Here is a 24,789-nt window from a genome sequence, read left to right on the forward strand (position 1 = left end):
CACATGTGTAACACAAGAAAAAGGTGTGACCAAGAAATATACTAGATTTGGTAATAATAATGTCAACATTAATTAAAAACTTTAAGGAACTCAATTTTCTAAAACGTATATATCTCACATAATTGTGGTGTAATCTTCTGACAGCTTATGACAGTATAGTAATTTATATTTGTTATGTAAGTATTATTTAAATAGATTTGAAATTGGGCACCTGGGTAGCTCAGGGGTTGAGCTTCTGCTTCTGACTCAGGTCGTCATCCCAGAGTCCCAGGATCGAGTCCCACATCAGGCTCCCTGAGGGGAGTCGGCTTCTCCTTCTGCCTATGTCTCTCCCTCCCTCTCTCTGTGTCTCTCATGATAAATAAATAAAATCTTAAAAAAAAAAGTTTTAAAATAAATAAATAGATAGATAAATAAATAAATAAATAGAGTTGAAAATTATTCCCAGTGGAAAATTTCAACAAATATGACAAATTATTATGATTATTAATTTGAGAAAGAGAAAATACTTAGAACAAAGTTGGACCCTTCCTTCCACCCATCTCAGAGAGTAATTACAAAAACAAAACAATTTTTACATGGCAACTTATGGTATATCACAAACAGTCCTTTCTCCTTGTTTCTTCTCTCATCATTTCCTGCTTAGTATAATTACTTAGTATAATGACTCTCACATCACTGTCTCGTATTGCTCAGCTTTTGAAATTTATGTTTAGAGATTTCATAGCTTGAGAAATTTTGTCTACCTACTACATGTTTAAATACATTTGAATAATTCCTGCCTCAGATTCTGTACCTAGAAAGTAATATGTTAAAACTCTCTTCAGAGGTGCCTGGGTAGCATAGTCAGATAAGTGCTGGACTCCTGGTTTCAACTCAGGTTGTGATCTCAGGGTCCTGGGATCGAGTCCCAAATCCAGCTCTATGCTCAGTGCAGAGTCTGCTTGAGATTCTCTCTTCCTCTACCCTTCCTGCTCATGCTTTCTCTCTCTCTAAAATAAATAAATAAATAAATAATAAATAAATAAATAAATAAATAGATAGATAGACAAATAAATAAATAAATAAATCATTAAAAAAAAACAAAACAAACAAACAAAAAAACCCTCTTAACAATTACATTAGGGCATTTAGAAGAAACAGCTGAACAGTGCTATGGACCCTGATGCAAGGGGGTCCTATGCAGTCAGGATGACCTCAGAGGTCCTCAGAGGAGGATGTAGCGGTGATCCAGGGAGAGACAATCAGAATTAACCTCAGCAACGGTGTGCACGTGGAGAAGTGGAGAAATGGAGGCCGAACTGAAATATTGAAATTAGAATTTTCCCTCCTCTCCCAAAAAAAACAGTTTTGTTTTTTTTTTTCTGATATAGGGGCAAAGGAGAAGAAAATGCCAAAGATAATCTCAGGATGATGATATTGACAACTATGTTTATATATATATATATGTAAATATATATAAAATAAAAATAATTTTATTATTTAAAATTATTTTATTTAATTTATTATTATTATATAAAAATATATATAAATAAAAAATAATTTTTATTTTTAAATATATCTATATTAAAATAAATATATATTTAAAGATATAGGGGGTTTTTTGTAACTATGGAATACCAAAGGGAAGATAGGTATTGTAGAATCTAAACTCAACAGGCATATTTGATTTTGATTGATGTTTTCATGCTATCATATTCATGAAGGAACTTACAATTTTAGATTGGTTGTCTAAGAGGAATGTACAAAATAAAAGAAGGAAAAATCAAAGTAGGTAATAAATCTACAACGTGAAGAAAGAAGATAAAACCATGAAGAAGATTAAGGAAAAAATTTTTTCCAAGGGATATGGTAAAAGAAAGGGCCAAATAAATATGTATTGATTTATATCTCAATGAAACAGAAGAGAAAATGCTATCAACAAATGGCAACTCAATCATTTTACCACTGTCTACTAATGTTCCTTTATACACATCCATCTGGTCTCACATCACATCTCAGTGTAATCTGTAATCTTCTTCCTGCCTCAGACTAATGATTGACCTTGTATTTCTTTAGGAACATCACAAAATGGGCAACCAGGGAACAGTGATTTCAAGGTAAGGGAGAAAAACACCTTCTGTTCATGAGGATATTAATATTCTAAAACATACAAAGGAAGCAAATATTTTTAAAAAGCCAGCAAATTAAAACTGTAGATAAAGTCCTTTCAATAAAACTAAAATAATATAAAATATAAAATATTTCACCCATTTTTCAAAAGTCACAAACAATAACAAGTAAGTTGAACTAATGAATGAATATGATATATGACAAACATCCATCCTAGAAACCAGATCTGCAGCCATAAATACAAATAACTCTTTCCATAAGCAAATCCTATAGTAGAGACCCAGAAAGAATTAGTGCATTATACCTGACCACCATTAAATCCACTTTAATGTGTTTTTTTTTATTTTAAAGTATTTTAAAATTTTAAAGTACAAAATTACAAGTATTAAGAAGTGCAAAATTACAAGATAAGAGTTTCATGACTATAGAATGAAAGAAACGGAAGAGAAGAAAATTCAGAAAAGTCAAATACTAGTTTTCTTTTCTTTTTTTTTTTTTTTTTAAAGATTTTTATTTATTTATTCATAGAGACACAGCTAGAGAGAGAGACAGAGACACAGGCAGAGGGAGAAGCAGGCTCCATGCAGGGAGCCCGATGTGGGACTGGATCCCGGGGTCTCCAGGATCACACCCTGGGCTGCAGGCGGCGCTAAACCGCTGCGCCACTGGGGCTGCCCCAAATACTAGTTTTCTATCATAAAGGCAGCGAGTGCAGATCATGATGTCTGAATTCTTTTGCCAACCTAGTTATTATGATCTGAGGGATGGAGATCTGTTACAAGTGGTATCTTTTCTTTCTTCCCAGATGTTAAACACTTAAGAAATAATACAAATATGAAGAATTTTGAAGTCAAACTTACAATTTTATTGCTGATAGAGCCTTGGTTGCAAGGTGGGGTTTTGGCCGAAGGTGTGGGTTAACCAAATCTCAGAATTTGCCACAACTCCTCACCCAGTTGCCAATGAGGCTGGACCCTTGAAGGCTCAGGAAACATTACTTCTGGAGGATAAGTGGATATTACAACTAATTTTCAAGAAGGAAAGCAGAAAGGGGAAAGCCTGGAGAAAGACAAAATAGATTACCTGAAGCCTTGTTCCCAAGAGAGAGACCTACTATATAAGTGTTTTGCCTCATTCCCAGCTCCACATCTTATCTCCATACCACATGCACACTAGCATGATAATGAAAAGGTTGAGTGATACCCAGGTTATTTTGAAGGAAATTTATTCTCCTGAAGCCAGATGTAATTCCTTTTAACACTAAAGTAATGCAGTTGATCCTTGCAGGTGATGCATTTTCCATGAACATCTTTTTGTGTATTTGTGTGACTCTTACCACAGTGCTTAGTTTCAAAAAATAAGCCAGCCTCTGAGCCCTCCCATGCTTGGTAGTCTTCTAGTCCAGTCACCCTGCAGGAGTCCAATTCTTGTTGCCAGACCCAACTTTCAGGAGACCCATACCTCCAGCTCCTTCTATGTGGTCCACAAATATTAATATGTCATTTTTGTGAATATGTACATATATATTCTGAAGATGTTTATCTGGGGATTCAGAGAGATTAAAAAGTAGGTAGATTTTACAAAATAAAGTTTCAGTGCTATCTTGACCCAATATCATCCAGAAAAAAACACTTTTTGCACTATATTGTATATAATAATTTATATACTATATATAAATATTGTATATTAATAAATATACATAAATGTATAATATAAATATAAAAAATAGCAAGGGATTATTCTAAGAGCTATAGATAAAGGCAGACAAGAATTGTCCTTTCCTAGAGCTGATTTCTCAAGGCGATGTAAGCCAATAAACAAGTAGGTAAGTATTTGTAATTACTGAGTTGTTTGGTAATTACAATTGTTGATGAATAACTTGTATATGAATATTTGGTTTATGATTTAATAGTGAATGTTAATGAATGTGGATAAAATATGGTAGTATGATGGTTTAGAGTTGGACTAGAGTAGATTTGGAGGATGCTAGAAATATTGAGCTGAGTTGTCTGAATGGTTTTCAGTGGAAGCAACACTTTAATAAGAAATTGAAGTGTTCAGATGATTGTGACAGGAACAAGAACAAATAACCTGGGTCTCTACAGTGCTTATAATCACATTATTGGTTAAAGTTCTTTTCCATTTTTTGACAAAATAATTTTTCAATATTTTAAAAAGGTAGTTTATAAGTATATGGGTAATTGTATATTCAACATCACATACTGAAGATAATAATTAAGAAATTAACAATGACTAAGAAGAGGTGACTTAGGGCAGCCCGGGTGGCTCCGCAGTTTAGTGCTGCCTTCAGCCTAGGGAAGGCGGAGCCTGCTCCTCCCCCTGCCTGTGTCTCTACCTCTCTCTCTCTCTGTGTGTGTGTCTCTGTCTCTGTCTCTCATGAATAAATAAATAAAATCTTAAAAAAAAAAAAAAAAAAGAAGAGGTGACTTATCAAGAAAAATCCTGCCCAAGGTTCCTGGCTGTCTCAGTCAATGGAGTGTGACTCTTGATCTCAATGCTGTGAGTTCAAGACTCACATTGGGTGTAGAGATTACTCAAAACTGAACCAAACAAAAAGTGCTGCCCAGACAAAATATCATGTGGACCACACATGTAACTTTTAGTTTTATAGTACAGACGTTTTTAAAAAATAAAAATAAATTTAATATATTTTATTTAGCCTAAAATATATGAATATTTAACCTAAAATATTTTAACGTATAATCAGTATAATATTATCATAACTAATATTTTATGAGCTATTTCACAATCTTTTTTGGTAATAAGTCTTCAAATTTCAGTGTATATTTTATGCATAAAATCCATCTCCATCCAGACTTGCTACATTTCAAGTGTTCAACAACCACGTGTTCCTAGTGGTTTTCATATTAAACAGCACTGTTCTAGAATATATTTAATTGTGGAGCCTAAAATCCAAAGAAGAAGAAACATAACTAGGTAGGTAACCAAGCAGTATTCTAGGAGTTCAAGGTAGAATCTTAAGGAAAAATGGAGAGATTTTTATTTAATTAAGTATTGGCTAAGCATATCTCTTTGGGAATAGAAATTAGATTAACTGTATTTATCAGAGACAAGATGTCAAAGTTTGCAAAAGAACAAATCATGTGTTTATGACCCTCTTGACCAAAAGCAGCTTAATTTTAGAAAATAAAATTGTGTTGATTACTATCAGAATGGCATGCTATATATAAATAATTCCTTGAAAAAATGGCTATTTTATCACATACCTACTATGTAAAATAAATAACATAAAAAATATTGTCAAATGAAAAACTGTCCATGAATGAAATATATATATATATATATATTTGAGTTTATATATATATATATATATATATATATATATATATATATATATATAAGTTTCAGGAATATTTTTAATTAACTCTGGTGACTGAAAAACAACTTTTAAAAAAGAATCTTGTGACCAAGGAAAACAAGAACAATTTCTCATATGGAGTTAGACATTCATGCTTTCCAATAATGCTTTATCTCAACCTAAAAAAAATAAATTGGGGGTAACATTTTTACTGTATTTCCACAGCCATTCATAGACATGTGTGTGTTTGTGTATGTCTCTGTTTATGTGTGTGTAGTCTTCAACCACTTCTGACCTCTAATATTAGAAGACAGGAGCCAAGAGAAATAAAAATTATTTTTTCCTGGGGAAAGTAGTTGATTGAGTTGTATTGTTTATAGAAAATAATTATAGAAAAAAAAAACATAAAAAAACACTAATGGCTAAGGAAAAATAAATAACAGTTACTTCAGAAATAGCAATGAAAGAGGCACCTGAGGGGCTCAGTCAGTGAAGTGTCTGTTTTTGGCTCAAGTCATGATCCTGGAGTCCCGAGATTGAGCCCCACATCAGGCTCCCTGCTCAGCGGGCAGTATGCTTCTCCCTCTGCCCCTTCTCCCTTCTCATTCGTGCTCTCTCTCTCTCTCTCTCTTTTTTTCTCTCTCTCAAATACATTTTTTAAAAAATCTTAAAAGCAATGAAATATTTTGGGGTTATGACGTAATAGCACTGATTATGTAAGTCTGAAAATCAATGAATAAACAGCAAACAAAAGTCAATAAAAAGAGCAAAGGGGGCTACCTAACATGTGGAATTATTGTTTCATATGGAAATGAACATTTCTGAAGAATAAATTTTGAGTAATGAGGGAGAAAAAGTATATTCAATACTATTAGATAATTTTTCTTTTTCTCAAAAATTCCTCATATAATACTATCTCAAGTTATTCACAAAGAGTGTATCTATTTACCAAATGAATGAATGAGTTGATAAATGACCCCTAAATAATTATTTCTCACAAATCATTTTTAAATAGTGTTATGCTGAGTAATTGCAGAAACTTTATTATTGATTTTGATTTTATTAGTCAAGTCATATTCCCCTTTTATTGCCAAATATATACATGAAAGTTACATGTTTGTAATAATTCAAGACTATCATCTCCTTATTACTTGATAGAGGAAGTCATCTTTAACACAATTATGACTGAAAATAGTTATTGACAGGTTAGAAATTTTAATCAATTTATTGCATGATATTTAAAATGTAAAACCTAGCATGTCTGATCAAATACAAGCCATAGCTTGTATATATGCATATATATATAGCCATAGTTATAGTTATATAGTTATTCAGTTATAGTTAGTTATATTTATAAATACATATGCATATATACACAAACATAGATACACAGGCATATACACACATTCAGATATATATTGTGCTTATTATGTGAATAATATTTTAATATTTACTTTTCATGTAGAATGTATTATGTTTTCTTTAGAGATATAGAAAAGACAGTGCTAAATTACAGTAGTGTTTCAAGAAAAAGAAAGATAAGAAATAGGCAGTAGAGGGTACCTAGGCGGCTCAGTTAGTTAAGTCTGACTTTGGCTCAGGTTCTAATTTCAGCACCCTAAGATTGACCCCCATATCTGGCTCCTCACTCAGCAGAGAGTCTGTTTCTCCCTCTCCCTCCCCCTACTCTCTCTTTTTCTCTCTCTCTCTCAAATAAATAAAATAAAAAAAAGTAACAGTAGAAAGAAATTGATAGTCTATTTTCTAAACTACAAACTCCTCATAATTAATCATAATATATTTTTAAAGATTTTATTTATTTATTTGATAATAAGAGAGAGGGCACAAGCAGGGAGAGCAGCAAGCAGAGGGACAGGAAGAAGTAGGCTCCCCACTGAGTGGGGAGCCCAGTGGAGGTCTCGATCCCAGGGCCCTGAGATCCCAATCTGAGCTAAAGGCAGATGCTTAACCAACCGAGCCACTCAGGTGCCCATAAATTATGTTTTATAGATATTTAATTATAGGGGATCCCTGGGTGGCTCAGCGGTTTAGCACCTGCCTTTGGGCCAGGACGTGGTCCTGGAGTCCGGGGATAGAGTCCCCTGTGGGGCTCCTGGGGTGGAGCCTGCTTCTTCATCTGCCTGTGTCTCTGACTCTATCATGAATATATTTTAAAAAAGGAGATATTTAATTATATATTGAGAATTATGAAAAAAAACATTTTAAATTTTGTATAATGTATAAAGAAAAAATTAAAAAGAACAGATAAACACACAAACCATTAAAATAATTAAGATATTACAAATACTTTAGGATAATCTATGGTTCCTTTCTGATTTAATCTTCTCTTCCCTACATAGATTGTGTTTGTTCATTTTTCTCTATCTCTCACTTCCATCCAAAGTTTGCTTCTTTTTAAATTTTATATAAATAGAATTATACAATAGGGAGCCTGGGTGGCTCAGTCGGTTAAGGGTCTGCCTTCCACTCAGGTCATGACCCCAGGGTCCTGGGATGGAACCCTGCATTGCATTGGGCTCCCTGCTCAGCAAGGAACCTGCTTCTCCTTCTGCCTGCTATTCCCTCTGCTTGTGCTCTCCCTCTCTGACAAATTAATACATAAAGTCTTAAAAAAAAATAAATAAATAGAATTACACTGCTTGAGATTTTTGATTTGCTTGAATTCCCCACCTTATGTTCCTGGGAATCATCCATGTGGTTGTGTTAATTGGAGGCCGTTTATTTTTCACTGATGAAATCCATTTTATATAAACATTAATTTATTTTTTCTATGCTAATACTGGAAGGCATTTTGGTGATTTCCAATGTGGAGCTGTTATAAATAATGCTGCTCTGAACCTTTTTGCATTTGTTTCTTGATATATATGTGCAAGACCAGATCTAGGAATGAAATTGTTTTGTTCAAGAGTCTAAATAGAAAAACAGTAAAAATTCTGAGCTCTTAAATCACGGGGAGTACATCACAGAAAATAGATTATTCATATGAGATACCCCCCAGGTGGCAGAGAAGCAAAGACTGACAATACCAAGAAGTGGCTACTACCCTCAGGCATGAGTGACAATGGCAGGAAGGGAGTTTCAGGAACTCAGATTTGGGATTCTGTTAGTAGAGGCAGGAAGAATGGTGACAGAGGGAAACATGCTCTGGCTCTTGCCCTCTTCCCCATCAAATTCCCATTGGTAGAGCTCAGCAGGAAGACAGCTGACACTGGAGCATGAAATACTCATCTCACAAGTGGCAAACTCCTGTAACAGAGCAGGAAGAGGGTAAGGAATTAATCATATGAAAACAGACCTCATTGCCAGCCATGTTTGAGTGTTGTCATGCTCTCAATGCTTTTCCAAAATGGTCGTAATAATTTAAATTAACACAGAATGTGCAAAAGTATTACTTTTGAAGGCTGCCTGGATGACTCAGTAGCTTAAGCATCTGACTCCTGCTTTCTGCTTGGGGTCATGATTGCAGAGACCTGAGATTTAGCCCTATATGGGGCTCTGGGCTCTGTGCTTTGCAGGGTGTCTGCTTATCCCTTTCCCTCTGCTTTTACCTCTCTCCCAGTTCATGATCTATTTCTCTCTCAAATAAATAAATAAATAAATAATTTAAAAGAAGAAAAGTATTTCTTTTGAATCCATATGCATACTAACGTTTGAAGAATCATTTTATTTTTTTAACTTATGAATGGAAAATATCTGATTGAATTTCCAACAGGAGGACTTTAGGCAGGATAAAGAAAATGATATCAGTGATAATCACAAAATTGTTGAAAGTGATAAAAAGCAAGAGAGATGGGTATTTATTTATGCATAAATAAATATTAGTTGTTAATAATGTCTGATTTTTAAAATATATATATTATTGAGATGTTTGATAATAATGATGCAAAAGATGGAAGGAGGTAAATGGTCATCAAGACAGTGTGGTGCTGGCACAAAAACAGACACATAGATCAATGGAACAGAATAGAGAACCCAGAAGTGGACCCTGAACTTTATGGTCAACTAATATTCGATAAAGGAGGAAAGACTATCCACTGGAAGAAAGACAGTCTCTTCAATAAATGGTGCTGGGAAAATTGGACATCCACATGCAGAAGAATGAAACTAGACCACTCTCTTTCACCATACACAAAGAGAAACTCAAAATGGATGAAAGATCTAAATGTGAGACAAGATTCCATCAAAATCCTAGAGAAGAACACAGGCAACACCCTTTTTGAACTGGGCCACAGTAACTTCTCGCAAGATACATCCACAAAGGCAAAAGAAATAAAAGCAAAAATGAACTATTGGGACTTCATCAAGATAAGAAGCTTTTGCACAGCAAAGGATACAGTCAACAAAACTCAAAGACAACCTACAGAATGGGAGAAGATATTTGCAAATGATGTATCAGATAAAGGGCTAGTTTCCAAGATCTATAAAGAACTTATTAAACTCAACACCATAGAAACAAACAATCCAATCATGAGATGGGCAAAAGACATGAAGAGAAATCTCACAGAAGAAGACATAGACATGGCCAACATGCACATGAGAAAATGCTCTGCATCACTGGCCATCAGGGAAATACAAATCAAAACCACAATAAGATACCACCTCACCCCAGTGAGAATAGGGAAAATTAACAAGGTAGGAAACCACAAATGCTGGAGAGGATGTGGAGAAAAGGGAACCCTCTTACACTGTTGGTGGGAATGTGAACTGGTGCAGCCACTCTGGAAAACTGTGTGAAGGTTCATCAAAGAGTTAAAAATAGACCTGCCCTACGACCTAGCAATTGCACTGTTGGGGATTTACCCCAAAGATACAGATGCAATGAAATACCAGGACACCTGCACCCCGATGTTTATAGCAGCAATGTCCACAATAGCCAAACTGTGGAAGGAGCCTCGGTGTCCATCAAAAGATGAATGGATAAAGAAGATGTGGTTTATGTATACAATGGAACATTACTCAGCTATTAGAAATGACAAATACCCACCATTTGCTTCAACGTGGATGGAACTGGAGGGTATTATGCTGAGTGAAGTAAGTCAGTCGGAGAAGGACAAACATTATATGTTCTCATTCATTTGGGGAATATAAATAATAGTGAAAGGGAATATAAGGGAAGGGAGAAGAAATGTGTGGGAAATATCAGAAAGGGAGATAGAACATAAAGACTCCTAACTGGGAAACGAACTAGGGGTGGTGGAAGGGGAGGAGTGCAGGGAGTGGGGGTGAATGAGTGACGGGCACTGAGGGGGGCACTTGACGGGATGAGCACTGGGTGTTATTCTGTAAGTTGGCAAATTGAACACCAATAAAAAATAAATTCATTATTAAAAAGCAAATTATAAAAGTTATTTGAAAATTGAAAATAGTAGTAAGGACATAGAACATAAAAGACAAAGAGAAAATCTGATAAACAGGAAAGATTAATGATTAGAAACTGAAGGAAATCTTGATCTTTGTTAGTAGCTATATAAAGGCAAATAGAAAATTTACATGCAATGAAGCAAAGTTCTTATTATTCTTCAATTAATCAGAAAAATGTGTATACTTAGGCATCTTAAATATCTATGAAATGCAGAATGTTATCATCATTCCAGAATGTTTCCTCATTTTACTTTTCAAGAAATGTCACCCACCCTTACCACCAGGCAACCACTTTTTTAATTGCTTCCACTAAAAACTATCTTTTCTTTTTTAGTAGTTTCTATGAATGGACTTATACAGTATATACTCTTTCACTCAGCTTCATGTTCTTCAGATCCATTAATTCAGCTGCATGCGTAGTACTCTGTGGCTTTTTATTCCTGAAGAGTTTTCCATTGTGTAAATATACCAGATATTGTATATTCATTTTCCTATTAATAAAAAAACAGGATTGCTAAAAGTTTTTGGCAATTATAAAGAAAGCTGGTATGAATATTCTAATATAAAATTAGTTATAAACTTAAGTTCTTAGGCACACGATTGTTGAAGCATAGAAATGCATGTTGGTTTATAAAATACTATCAGTCAAAAGAAAAATCAAAACCAAACTAAACCAAACAAAGCACTACCAGCCGATTTTTGAAAGTGGTTGTACAATTTTATACTATAGCAACAGAGTATGAGACTTAGTTGCCCCAAATCCTTAACAACATTCTCTATAGTCTCTTTAATTTTCAAAGTCCTGGTGATTATATAATGATTTGGCAAGGTGGGTTCAGTTGGCATTCCCCGACGCCTAATGATGTGGAGCTTTTTAAAAATGTTTTTATTGCTGTATGTGTATCTTTTGTTGTGAAATGTCTGCTCAAATATTTTATTCATTTCTGTTGTATTATTTATCTTTTCACTATTAAGGTTATAGGAATTTTTGTTTTATTTGGCTGTTGGTTTTATTTCAAGATTGCAAGAACATGTGTGTGCTGTATTTGTCCCACCTGAGTTTTCACGGAGTTCCACCGAGCTTCTTGAATTTGTGTGTTTATCTTTAATAAATTAAAAACATTTCAGCCATAATTTTCCCAAGCTATTTTCTCCTCTATTTTCTCTCCTCTTCCTCCGGGGAAAAATAGTACACATCCATTACCTGTTTTGATGCTATGCCACAAGTCCCTGAGTCTCTGCTTATTTAAAAACTATATTTGATCTACTTTATTTTTCATATTATTTCTTCTGTTAAGCATACCCAATGATCCTTTTTAAATTTTATATGTGTTTTTATAGAATATTTACTTGCTTCCTATTACAGTTTTACTGTTTTGCTTAGGTATCCTTCATTTTTATTAATTATAGGAATATGTTCTTTTATTTTCTAAGCATGATTATAGTAGCTGCTGTAGAATACTTGTCTGCTAATTCCAGCTTCTGGATCAGCCTGTGGCTGGTTTCCATTGATAATCTTCCCTTTTGAGGATAGATCATGTTTTCCTGTTTCTTCTTATGATTAAGTTATTATTAACTGTCCCCTGTTCATTGTGAATGATTCAAGCAATCATACTCGGTGGCTACCATGTTGTTCTAGGAAAATGGCCATATTAATCCAAATGCCAGATTTCTCATCACTTTTAAAATAACAACTTATATTTTTGTAAGGTAGAGACTTATTATTGGAAGTCTCTAAGAGCACATGAAATAAAAAGCACTAAAAGGGCAGCCCAGGTGGCTCAGTGGTTTAGCACTGCCTTCGGCCCAGGGTGTGATCCTGGAGACGCAGGATCAAGTCCCACATCAGGCTCCCTGCATGGAGTCTGCTTCTCCCTCTGCCTGTGTCTCTGCCTCTCTCTCTCTCTATGTCTCTCATGAATAGATAAATAAAATCTTTTAAAAAGCACTAAAATACTTTAAAGTTATAATTAATATAACTTCTTACCATTAAATTACACTCATCTTTGCAGGTTATCTTCTTGGGCAGGATCCCACCAAAACCCCTTGAGGACACCTGACATTCTGTCATCTATGTGGCCCACAGACTATACATTCTGTCTCAATAATGGAGGGCCTTCCATGGTAAACTGCTCCAGTTAGCTTCTCATATTCATTATTTCTCATGAAGTAAATAGAATATCAATTATACTGTTTATATCGGCCTCAAATTCTATGGTATGCATGTCAAATTTTCCCAAGATCAATTTCACTCTTACATGAAGACATTCCTAATATTCAAATAAGGGACAAATATCTCACATAACCACATACTATATACCATGTGACTATCCTATAAGCCATGTAAGAAGTTTTTACAGTTGTGGTAAAACACTCATAGCATAAAATTTACATCTTAACCATTTTCAAACCATGTTACTTATTGTAAGTGAATAATTCAATGGTGTCAAGTATATCCACTATATCCATTAAGGCTGAATAAAATTCCATTGCATGTATATACCACATTTTATTTAGTTATAAAAAAATAAAAATTGAACTACCATATGATCCAAAGATGTTCTCTCCGCCTCCGTTTGAAGGCAGGATCTAAAAAGATGTTTGCATGCCCATGTCCATAGTAGCACTATTCATAATAGTCACAAATGGAAACAACCCAAATACCCATTGATGGATGAGTGGGTAAAAATTTAAGTGATTTTTTTCAAATATGTTTACAACACCTTCTTTCTTTGTCTAGGTAGCAGCATCTATCAAATATATAAAAATTCCTACTAAATGGAACACTGTTCTTTACTTTCACTTAGGTTTGCCACTGTAATATTGGAATATTGTATCTGTATCATTCCTGAGACACTCTAAAGCACAAAATGGAAAGAGAGAGCAGTATGAATTTTGTATCAAAATATATTCACTTAAATAGTAAACAAGTAGATTGCTTAAATAGGAAATGCTTTAATCTTTTTATTTTGTTTTTATTTTTTAGGGAGAAAGCAGGGAGATGGGCAGAGGGCAGAGGGTAAATTTCAATCAGACTCCCCATTGAACAGAGAGCCCCATGAGGGCCTCAATCCCAGGAACCTGAGACCATGACCTGAGCTGAAGGCAGACGCTTCACCCACTGAACCACCCAGGCACCTCCTGGATGCTTAAATCTTAAGAACATTTACCTCAGAGTCTGGATTTCACATCAAACAATACTAGCAGTATTCAAATATTGTATGTTGCTGCATCTATGATGTTGACATGCTTAACTCTCTTTTCAAGTTTCACTTCTACTTCATTGTTAGTTTAAATTAAAAATAAATAAAACAACGAAGCAGACAAAAAAAACTTCAGAGCATTCTTTATTTCTGCTTTTTCTGTGTTCCTCCTTTGGCAGAATCAGAGAAGTTCCCATTAACTTCCCTTCTATGCTAAATAGATTTTACAAATTTTGAAAAATATTAGGTTTACTCGACAGGTTCTTAAAGTTCTGCTCAGCAGCAACTTCAACAATTCTCTCATCCCTTATAACTGCTCCCCACAGCCTGGAAGCTAAAATTTAGTACTCTGCTCATTTCTCCAAAATGGAAGCCACTGCTTTTCAGTTACAACCAAACTTATGTTACTATCCAAATGTTTTTCATTAGAAACAGATCTACTTTTGTTCAATCTGCTTATTTTCATTCCAGTACTTGGAAGCATAAACTTATTGCATCAATTCTGAAAGAAAATTGATCAGGTCCAAAAAATGAAATGAGCTATAAGATTTTTTTCAGTGATTCTCAGATAAAAATTGCATATTTAAATGGAAATATAGAAAACAGAGTAATTAAAATAAACATAGCAAATAAAAATTTAGCTTAGGCACAAATAAATTTCAATAATACAACCAGGACATGATTCCATTGTTTAAGAAAAATACAATTTAGCTGCGGTTATATTGAGTGATGAAGTAATTGACTGGATCTAACAACCAACCATTAAATTCAACTTGTTCCTGAAGATAAGGAAATTTTAAGTTTTCTTTCTTTGGTTTATTGGGAGATATTAATTTGTAACACATCCTTTCTGCTATCAGTCATGTCCATCCATTCACAAACACAAACATGCTCAACACACACAAAGTTACTATTATAATACCATCCAATGAGCAATCTTAAGGAGAATACACTAGGGAATTTAACAGGAGTTATCGTTGCAAATTTGGTAAATTTGTACATTAGTAAAATGAATAAAACCACATTTGAATTTTTTATTTTGGACTGTCAGAGAGTCTTGATTAAGTCTATTTCATGATAGTCATTTTTACGTGAGGTTTTCATATGTTTTTTACCTTCTATAATCTAAGGTGGTTTTCCATTTTTATTCTATATACATTTTTTTTTTCATCAGAGATAGTCTTTTTTTTTCCTTTGTGGCCAGCATAGATTGTCACCATAATATGAGATATTTTCGCTTACCCTCTCTTACTGAAAAGTTCACTTTTCAAAGACCTCTTTATTCTTGTATTTTTTGTTCCAAAGACATTTGCCCTGAAGTGTTTGTTTGTTCATTTGAAATGTGTTTGTTTTTTCCTCAAGAATTTGGGCCTGTCTAACCACTTCTGTTAAGTAAATTTTTCTCTAACCCTGATAATAATTTGTCATATAATAATAAATTCAAATGTGTGTTGGAGTTTGAGAATATGATTTTAATTCAGATTTTCTAGATTTGGGTTTCTGTGGCCATATTATAATTATACCAAAAAGGCATTAATTTAACAAGAATAGTATTTGAGATTCTTGATACAGAATAATAAGTTGCAGCTTTCTAATTTTCCCTTTCTCTTTATGATATTCAAAATAGTCTATCCATATTTGTATAGTATAGGAATTCTTTCTTTTATACATACAGAGTTAAATAATCTGAACTATAAGATTCAAACTTAATGAAGATATTGACTTATAAGACTCTGATTTTAGAAATATAAAACTATAATATATATATCTGAAGACCGTTTCTGTTGCCTATGTGTTTTTGGATATTTCCTTTGTTATTAACATTGTTATATTAGCCAAGTCATTAATTCTGTATAATTCATATATTAAGAAGAATGCAATGCAAATTAAGTGGTCTTCTCTTTTGTAAAATATTAATTATAAAATAGGGTCTATTCTTATCAAACAGATTCCAATAACTTGAAAGGCATTGTAATCCATGAGTAGCTAACAGAATACAAACACATTCCAACTGTCCAGTAGGGAAATCTGGGGTGACCAAGAGCTGCTAACTGAACAAAGATGGTGGTTCTCTCAGGAGAACGCTTTGTTATCCTCTTTAGATGAAGAAAGTGAAAGTATCAGTTTTAGCTATTTTTGAAGTCTCACAAGTCCAAAAGTCATCACACATCGTAACTGAAATAATGGGAAGTAATTAATAAACTTTGCTGACTTAAATGAGTTGCCAGATGTATCTGATTCCCAAACAAGCAGAAGAAAGGCAGCAGAAGCCTATAAAATGTGTCACAACAGTTCATGACAATTTATGTTAACAGAATCATTCAATTCCCAAAATAATGTGATTTCAGAAACATAGGTTTCATATTTTACTATTTTAAACACTTCATTTCTTTCTTTCTAAAAAATAACAATGGAATAATTAGAATCCTAAATAAATGATAGCAAATATGGACAAAATATACCAAAAGGTCTCAATTGTATAAACAAAAATTAAAATCAAAATAAAATCCTACATACTAAATAAATGAAAGTGATCCAACTAGCAAATATTTTTAGGTTTCAATTCTGAAAACTAATTGTTAATGTAGTTAGCAAGTTATGCCTCAATATGGATCCGTGGTGGTCACTTTAAATATAAGTGTTAGGAAAGTATGTTCAAATAAATAATCCTCTTTTCTTATGAGAAACCCAAACTTAGCCAAAGTGCAATACGTTAATATGTTTTCTAAGTTACAAGCATTTGTCAGTAAAAATACTAAACCTGTAGCTTAGTGTCAGTATAAACAACATGTAAAGCATGTTTTGTAAATATAAGATTTTTACCAAATTGTGTTTTTCAGTCATTTTCAGTCTTTCTTCCAAACAACAAAAATACAAGTCTTAGTGCCCCTCACTATCAATCAGGTTCTAATGGTGAAAATATGCCTAAATTGTTACATTGTTTTTAAGATGGCTCACCTTAAATGGAGATTTTTGAATTAGGTTTTCAAGTACTATATGATACATCCCAACTTCACAATTCATGGAGTCCAAGTTACAGATCTGGGATGGAGTTGGTGCACTGGAGTTTTTGAAAATGTTTCCCAAGTGCCTAATGTACAGCTGAGTTATGAAGCCCTGTCTGAAATAATATCTAGTAAAGTTTCTTTGCTTAAAACAAGTACTTTTATTCACTCACCTAATAAATATTTTTTGAGTTGTACTCTAAGTAACACAAAGATGAATAAAACACAGTCCTCATAAAATAAAATTGTTTTAGTAGAAAAAAATGTATATCTATCTAATTATTTATAGTGTATCATCAGTCAATGTTGGTAATTTCCTCTCTTGAAGGATGCAGTTAAAAGACTCTCAAGTCTCTATCTCAGAACAAAAAATAACTCTCAAATTCTTGAATGTTCTTTCAGTCCTTTGAATTCAGCATGACCTAAACTAAACACATTATCACCTGTACTAAATTGTTTTCTCTTCTTGATTTCCCTATTTTCTTAAACACTCATAACTCTTCCCATTATCCCAGTTCTATTATTTAATTGAACTTTTAGACTTTCTCATCAACTACTATTCTGAGTCATTTAAAAAAATACTTTAAGTTCCACTTCAAAAATATCTTTTAGGGGGATCCCTGGGTAGCGCAGCAGTTTAGCACCTGCCTTTGGCCCAGGGCGCGATCCTGGAGACCCGGGGTCGAATCCCACGTCGGGCTCCCGGTGCATGGGGCCTGCTTCTCCCTCTGCCTATGTCTCTGCCTCTCTCTCTCTCTCTGTGTATGACTATCATAAATAAATAAAAATTTTAAAAAATATATCTTTTAGGTAAATCTGTCTTTGCTATTTCTACTACCCAGAGGAAAGTTCTTGTTCTATTTCTTAGTTTAATTATTCTACTAAGTGATCATAAGTATTATGCTTGACATTGCCAACTATCATACTACCAGAAAGTTTTAGTACTTAATGGGATCAGATTAAATTCATGCCATTATATCTGTACTTCAAGAACCTGCACTGTGATTATTAGAGGAGTGTTCATAGCCCACTAACAGATTATGAAGCCCTCCTCTTTGCCTGCATAGTAATTAAAATGAAGTTCCTCTCCAGACTTTTGTACATGAAATCTGTGCACTTCCAGTCTTTTTTTAATGCAAAAATATGAGCTTCTCAGAACTAATTTATCAGAGGGCTTATTAATGATTTCTAAAATTTATTTATAAAGTAAACCAGTGCATAATTATAATTCACTAAAAAGTTTAACCCACATTTTGAAGAGCTCCTGCAGACAATAGCTGAAATCTTTCTAAAACTCCATCATCTTGTATACAGATCAATGTTAGAATTTCCGTAATTTCAAGGAATATAAATGTTTATCATTCCATCAGCATTATTTTCTTGAATTGACCACACTTTCCTATAGTTGCTTAAATTTGATTATATTCCTATAGTTACTTTAAATTACTTCCTATTTCCTATAGTTACTTTAAATGTGATTATATTCATTTTGGCTTCATCGTATTAGTATACATTTACCCAACACTTATGATAAGTTAGTATCAAGAGTTTTTTGGTAGATTTCAATGACAAAATTTTAAGAGTAACATGCTTTGGGTTTTATATTAAATTATCCTTAGCATTTGTTTTTTTAAATTCGCGCAGTAACACTTCCATGTTATCAGAATAGATTTTTTTTTACCTGAGAAATAGAATGGGTTGAAATCATATGGCCTTGGGAGATCGTGTCCCACTCTGCAACTATAGTTATTTCTGTAATAGAAAAAAACTGTTTACTGTTAAACATATGTGGGATCACATTCCAACTGTGAATCTTATAAATACTTAATAAGTATTAATTAGATAATAAGTAAAGACCATTTATCTGTGCTTTAATGAGCCTGGCAATATTAAATAATATAATATTTACAATGTTCTTTTTTTTTATTTACAAAGTTCTTTGCACAATAGCTAGACCACGGTGGATGCTCAATAAGTATTTGTTTTCTCTTTTTGTATGGCAGAGACTGTTTCTCAAGGTTTGATCTTCTCTCTTCCAAAACAATACAGATACTGATTTTTAACAAGACTAAAGATAGTTTCTAGTCCTCTACTGTAAGTTTGTAAAAAGGGACAAATTCTGCCCATGGGAGTAATAACAGAAGTGGTGTGAGGAACTTCCAGGAAGTTTCCTTAAGCAGAGAGAATACATATTTCTTATCTTTCTTTTTTTCTGTTGGCTGGAGTGTTTATGTTATTATTGGAACTTGAAGAACCACATTTGGTGACTTAGGGATGGAGACCTATTGGAGAAAACTAAAACAGAACACACTTGGGATTGTGAAATTGTCAAGATAGAGAGCATGGAGCATGATTTTTACATGAAAGAAGATATATGTCCTTAATCACAATGATTGGTTTCTGGTTACTTTTAATTAAAAACAACCCACTTTGAATTTCCCTTTTTCTATATCTGATGTAATATTATATTTCTCTTGCAAGTAACCCCCTTAATATATATAGTTATATATATTTATTTACATGTATAGTTTCATAAGTAAAGTATATATAAAACAAATAAGTGTGTGTATATATATATATATATAATGGTTACATACTACAATATTTTTATATATTATATTATAATATATTATACATATAAAACTATTCTATTCATTTTTTTAGATTATATTTTATCCTTTGGTAATTCAGTTAGCATCTACTGAAGATTTACTATGTGGCAGATACATTTAAATTTTGTAGACACAGAGTCAACTAGTCAGTCAAATTTCCCTCCCTCATGAATCTTATATCTAAGTTGAAGAAAATAGAAACTAAACAAATAACTAAGGAAATTTATATTATATTATCTGGTGATAAGGGTATTGCAAAAAAAAATGAGAAGAAAAGAGAGATAGTTAATGTTGGGCTGGGGGAGGGTTGGGGAGGAGTTGTACTTTGAAGTAAAGAATTCAGGGAAGACTTCAATAGGAAAATAATAAACTATACCATGAGTTGAAAAGGGAAGAAACCAAAATATGTGGACACATGGGGGAAGAACCTGACAAGTGTCAATTTCCTGAGTCGGGAGCATGGCTGAGAGTGAAAGAAAATCAAAATGCCCTACTAAAGCTGAAAAAAATGAGTAAAAGTACAAAAGAAAGGAGATATATTCAGTAACATGAAAGAGGAGGCCAGACTCCTCACAACCCTGTGCTTTTGTTCTTGCTATTTTCCCTATCTGAGGGACATTTCAACATTCTTACTTTTGAAATTCTAGATGTCCTCGAGGTTCTCAAAATATGCTCTCTTCTAGAAGCCCATTGCTGATATACCCTTGTCTAGGTGCCGGCTACTCGCTGACATTATCCTGATGATTTGATTGAACTTTAATACTCTTGCTAAAGTCTGGCTTCTAACTAACTCTCACCTGTTTCCTGAGGGTGCATATCAAATATATCATCTTCCATTCAATAATAATTAGCACATCAAATATCTCATATTTGGAGGCATAATATTATATCCAATTATATATATTTATATATAAATACAAATATATATTTATATACACACACTTATTTATGTATATAAATAATAATACATTATATATATAATTATATATATATATATATATATATATACTGAACCAATGTATTATTTTATTATTTTACATTTTAACCATATAGTTTTGTGGTTAAACAATTAGAATAATTGTTCCCGGATAGCCTGGGTGGCTTAGTGGTTTAGCGTAGCCTTCAGCCCAGCACGGGATCCTGGAGACCCAGGATCCAGTCCCATGTCAGGCTCCTTGCATGGAGCCTGCTTCTCCCTCTGCCTGTGTCTCTGCCTCTCTCTCTCTCTCTGTCTCTCATGAATAAATAAATAAAATCTTAAGAAAACAAAACAAAAAAGAAACTTAAAGTCTAAAAAAAAAAAAAGAATAATTGTTCCCTTATATCAGGCATGTTAAAATTCTAGCTAACTATGCACAAAACTGCTCAGTGGGATGATCAAAGAGAAAAGTATAATTATAGAAATGTTTTCTTCAGGCTATAAATAAGGAGTAATGAAACAATTCTACCTTAAGAACACACTAATTACTTTTGTCTTTCCTTCCCTCGACTAGCCTATAAAAATATCATCAGATTCTGGCTCTCTAAAAATTTCCTCTTTTGTGAAATCATGGGTTTTAAAGATGACTGCGCTGTCTCCCATTTTACATACTCTTCTGCAATGTAACCTCACCATGTCCACATCCAAAGGTGGAGTCTATTTCTCCAACCTTCAATCCTCAGAGGATCCTGTGATTTCTTTACCAAATAGAACATGTAATAACACCGAGAGAGTTCTAGGCATAGCTCCTACCTGGTCTTGTAGCTTCATTTTTTATGCCTTTTGGAAGCCAGCCATCATATTCAAAGTTTACCTTTCCTTCAACCACTATATTGTAAGAAGACTTTGGACATAGAGGGACTAAGAAGGATATTATGTCATGAAGAGAGAGAAGGACAAATGGGTACCAAAGAATCCAACATGTAAAGAAGCTACTTAATTAAGAGATTCTCCAGCCTCAGCCATCCACATGCCATGTAGACCAGAGACGAACAAATCAGTTCTGCTGCTCTGAGAATCCTGACCCATTTGTATTCACCCATAAACAAAACTTCCTTCCTAAAAATAATACTTTAATGTATTTTAAAGTAAACACTAACCTTCTTATTGTAGAAACATTTTAAAATTAAGAAATCAGACTGGAAAGAAAAAATTCAAAAATTCCACCAAACAGATTTGAGTGTTTTATAAACTTAGACGAGACAGATCTGTTATCATCTTTTCATTGTAACAAATTTAATGGCTTAAAACAAGACAGTTTTATTCTTTTGCAGTTCTGGAAGTCAAAGGTCTGTGATAGGATTCACTAGGCCAGAGTCAGTATGTCTGCAGGGTTTTGCTTTTGGATGATTCTGGGGGACAGTTCCTTTCTCCAAAGTTTTCCATTTTCTAGAGTGGTTTGTTGTCTTCCTTAGCTTGTGGCATCCCACATCTTCAAAGACCGCAATGCAGCACCTTGCTTCAGTCATCACACTGCTTTCTTTTTCTATGTGAGATCTTCCTTAGCTTCCTTCTTATAAGAACACTTATGGTTAGGGCCCATCTGATCTAAAAAAAAAAAAACCTCCAAATTTTAAGATCCTTAATTTAACCACACTTGCAAAATCCTCTTTGCCAAATGAGGAAACAATCAGGGATTCCAGGCATTAGGATATACATGTTTTTGGGGGCCATTATGCAGTCTATCACAATGCCATATAATAAAACAATTTGGCTTGTGAAGATAAATGATGCTTCATTTTGAGGAAAAACTCCAGTGCAATCAGTGCACCAGGACATTCTAAAATTCAACATTTACTGAAAGTTTGTATTTTCCTCTTTGTATAATACTTATGATTCCAATTCTAATTCTAACATGCCACACATTTCCCATAGTAAAGACAGAAACATGATATCTAATGAAATTTCCAAAGTAATTTCTTTCTGCTTTCCTCAGAACTACCTATGAAGGGGACACCAACCAGTGAACTCTGTTTTCTGGCCTTCTCCTCTTCACATTGGAAAGATTCATTTATTTCTTATTGGACATGAAACTCAAAGGAGATTCAAAGCAAATATCTAAAATGATCCTGCTTTCTCACTTTAAGTGTATATATACATATATGTAATATATAAATACATATTTATATATTATTTTATTAATTATATATAATATATATATTATTTTCCCTCACATCCTGAAATGGGACATTTGAGTTTAAAAAGCAAGAGTTTATTTACCATCTCTCTTCTCCTGTACCATTCAGATGAATTCAGGCAGACCACAATGATGTTTCAATGCCTAAATAGATGACCATTATGTGAAAGAAAAATCAGTTAATAATCTAGCACTAAGCACACACATATATATGTTCTATAAATATTTTAAGGCTCATTCATGTCTCTTCCTGTTGAGCAGTGGTTCAGAAAAATGGGCCCTGCCCTCTGAGGACCTGATTCAGTAGATCTGGAGAGAGATTGCAAATTCACATTTACCACAACCTCCTGGGTAATGTTGGTTCTGCGCATCCAGGAGCCACTGTCTTACAATCCAACCAATACTACATCTTCCAGTAGGTGACTAAATAGCCACTTTTATTATTATTTGAAATGAGATGATTTCATATATGATATGCCACTTGCCAAAAATGCCTTATATTAGTTTTCATCTCTTTGTGTTCAGAACCTGTTCTACAGGTAGAAAACAAAAAAAAAAGATCTTCATGCCATCAGAATGAACCTGAGGCTTGTAGCAAATCTATGCATTATTTTTACTTACTATAAAACCCCACCCAGAATTAGAGCCACATCTGAGTGAGACTAAAGTTCCATTGGCTTCATTTTCCCCACAAAAGTCTATCAATAAAGAAAATCTTAGACCAAACTGCTAGGATATCAGTATCTCTCTGAGAGATGGGAGGGATAGAAACTAAGTCCATCTCAGAAAAATAACCAGCAGAGAACTGCCTCCCTCAACCCCTGTGACACACACAAACAAACACAAAACTGGTTTCAAGGTTACTATGACCCATTAGAAGTTGAGCTTAAAATTTTCTCTAACAAAACACAGAGAAGTTATTTTTTTGAATGCTGATAAAAGCTTACATTTTCATATTTTTAATAAAAGTGAGAATGTCATCTATTATTAGGTCACGTGAACAAGCAAATATCCTATGAATTGAAATTTGCTGTGGTGATATGAAAGAAACCATCTCATGAATTATTATATAACACAGATTAAGATGATATTCCCTTTAAGAAATAACCCACATAGAAGAGAACCAAGTCTTCCTTCTTTCAACCATTCTTAATTTTTAAAATATAATGTATTGTAATTTTCCAGAAATGTATTCAAGCACACACAAGAGTTCTATTGCCTTTGTCCTACCAACCAATGACATACTTTACAAACACACTTTTCCTGAATTGAGCAGTTCCCTCCATTAGCCTTGCTGTGAGCAACCAATATGATAGCGATTACAGAGAGACCGTTCAATGCATTCTAATTAGTAACAAAAATCAATGAGACTTGGCACTGCCTCTTGGTATAAAGGCTATGATTTCCATTATCATGTCATTATGGTCATTATTTGGTAAGTATTGCTGTGAATTCTGACTGATATTTCAAATCTAGAACATGGGATAACTTACTGCTTAGCATAAAAGGAATGAATCTTCGGGTGTGCTCCCTAGAGTTTCCTTCAGATTTTATGTTACAAGAGCAGGCTTGTTGCCATCTATGTGGTAAGCAAAAAGAAGAGATTTCCATTACAAAGCTATTGGATGACAGCTTCCAGCTTGGTTTCCTGAAATTTTATGCCTCAGGGAAGCAGAACTACTATGAATATTACTGAATGAGGAATTGCAGGAGGTGGATCATGCACACTTCAAATAAGGGACTGCAGGAAGCAGGTCATACACACTTGTGAGAGGAGATGAGAGGAGGTGGTCTAGAAAGAAGAGCTAACAGGACAGAGGGAAGTCACTTATTAGCCCTCTTAAAGCACTGGGATCTGCAAACAAGTTGGAGCCTTCTGGATGGTCTGGATGCCCCAAAGGTACCACAAAGGGACTCTAGTGGGTGCTGTGCTTTGTGTCCACCAGATGGGTCTGGGGTCACTGTGGTCTCCTGTTTTCACCTATAACTTCCTGATAATGTCTCTTAGATCAATTCTAA

At 33.8% G+C, this 24,789-nt stretch overlaps 1 long non-coding RNA gene across 1 annotated transcript; it reads right to left on the reverse strand.

Annotated features, from left to right (window-relative positions):
* Nucleotides 1-21,866: 21,866 nt before the first annotated feature.
* LOC112661573 (uncharacterized) lies at nt 21,867-24,144 on the reverse strand. Its single transcript, XR_003137804.1, has 3 exons — nt 24,016-24,144; nt 22,854-22,914; nt 21,867-22,181 (listed from the first exon to the last, which is right to left on the reverse strand). It is a non-coding gene; the product is annotated as an uncharacterized LOC112661573 (long non-coding RNA).
* Nucleotides 24,145-24,789: the final 645 nt, after the last annotated feature.

The sequence above is a fragment of the Canis lupus genome, chromosome 31 (assembly GCF_003254725.2).
Source record: "Canis lupus dingo isolate Sandy chromosome 31, ASM325472v2, whole genome shotgun sequence".
Taxonomy (NCBI): Eukaryota; Metazoa; Chordata; class Mammalia; order Carnivora; family Canidae; genus Canis; species Canis lupus.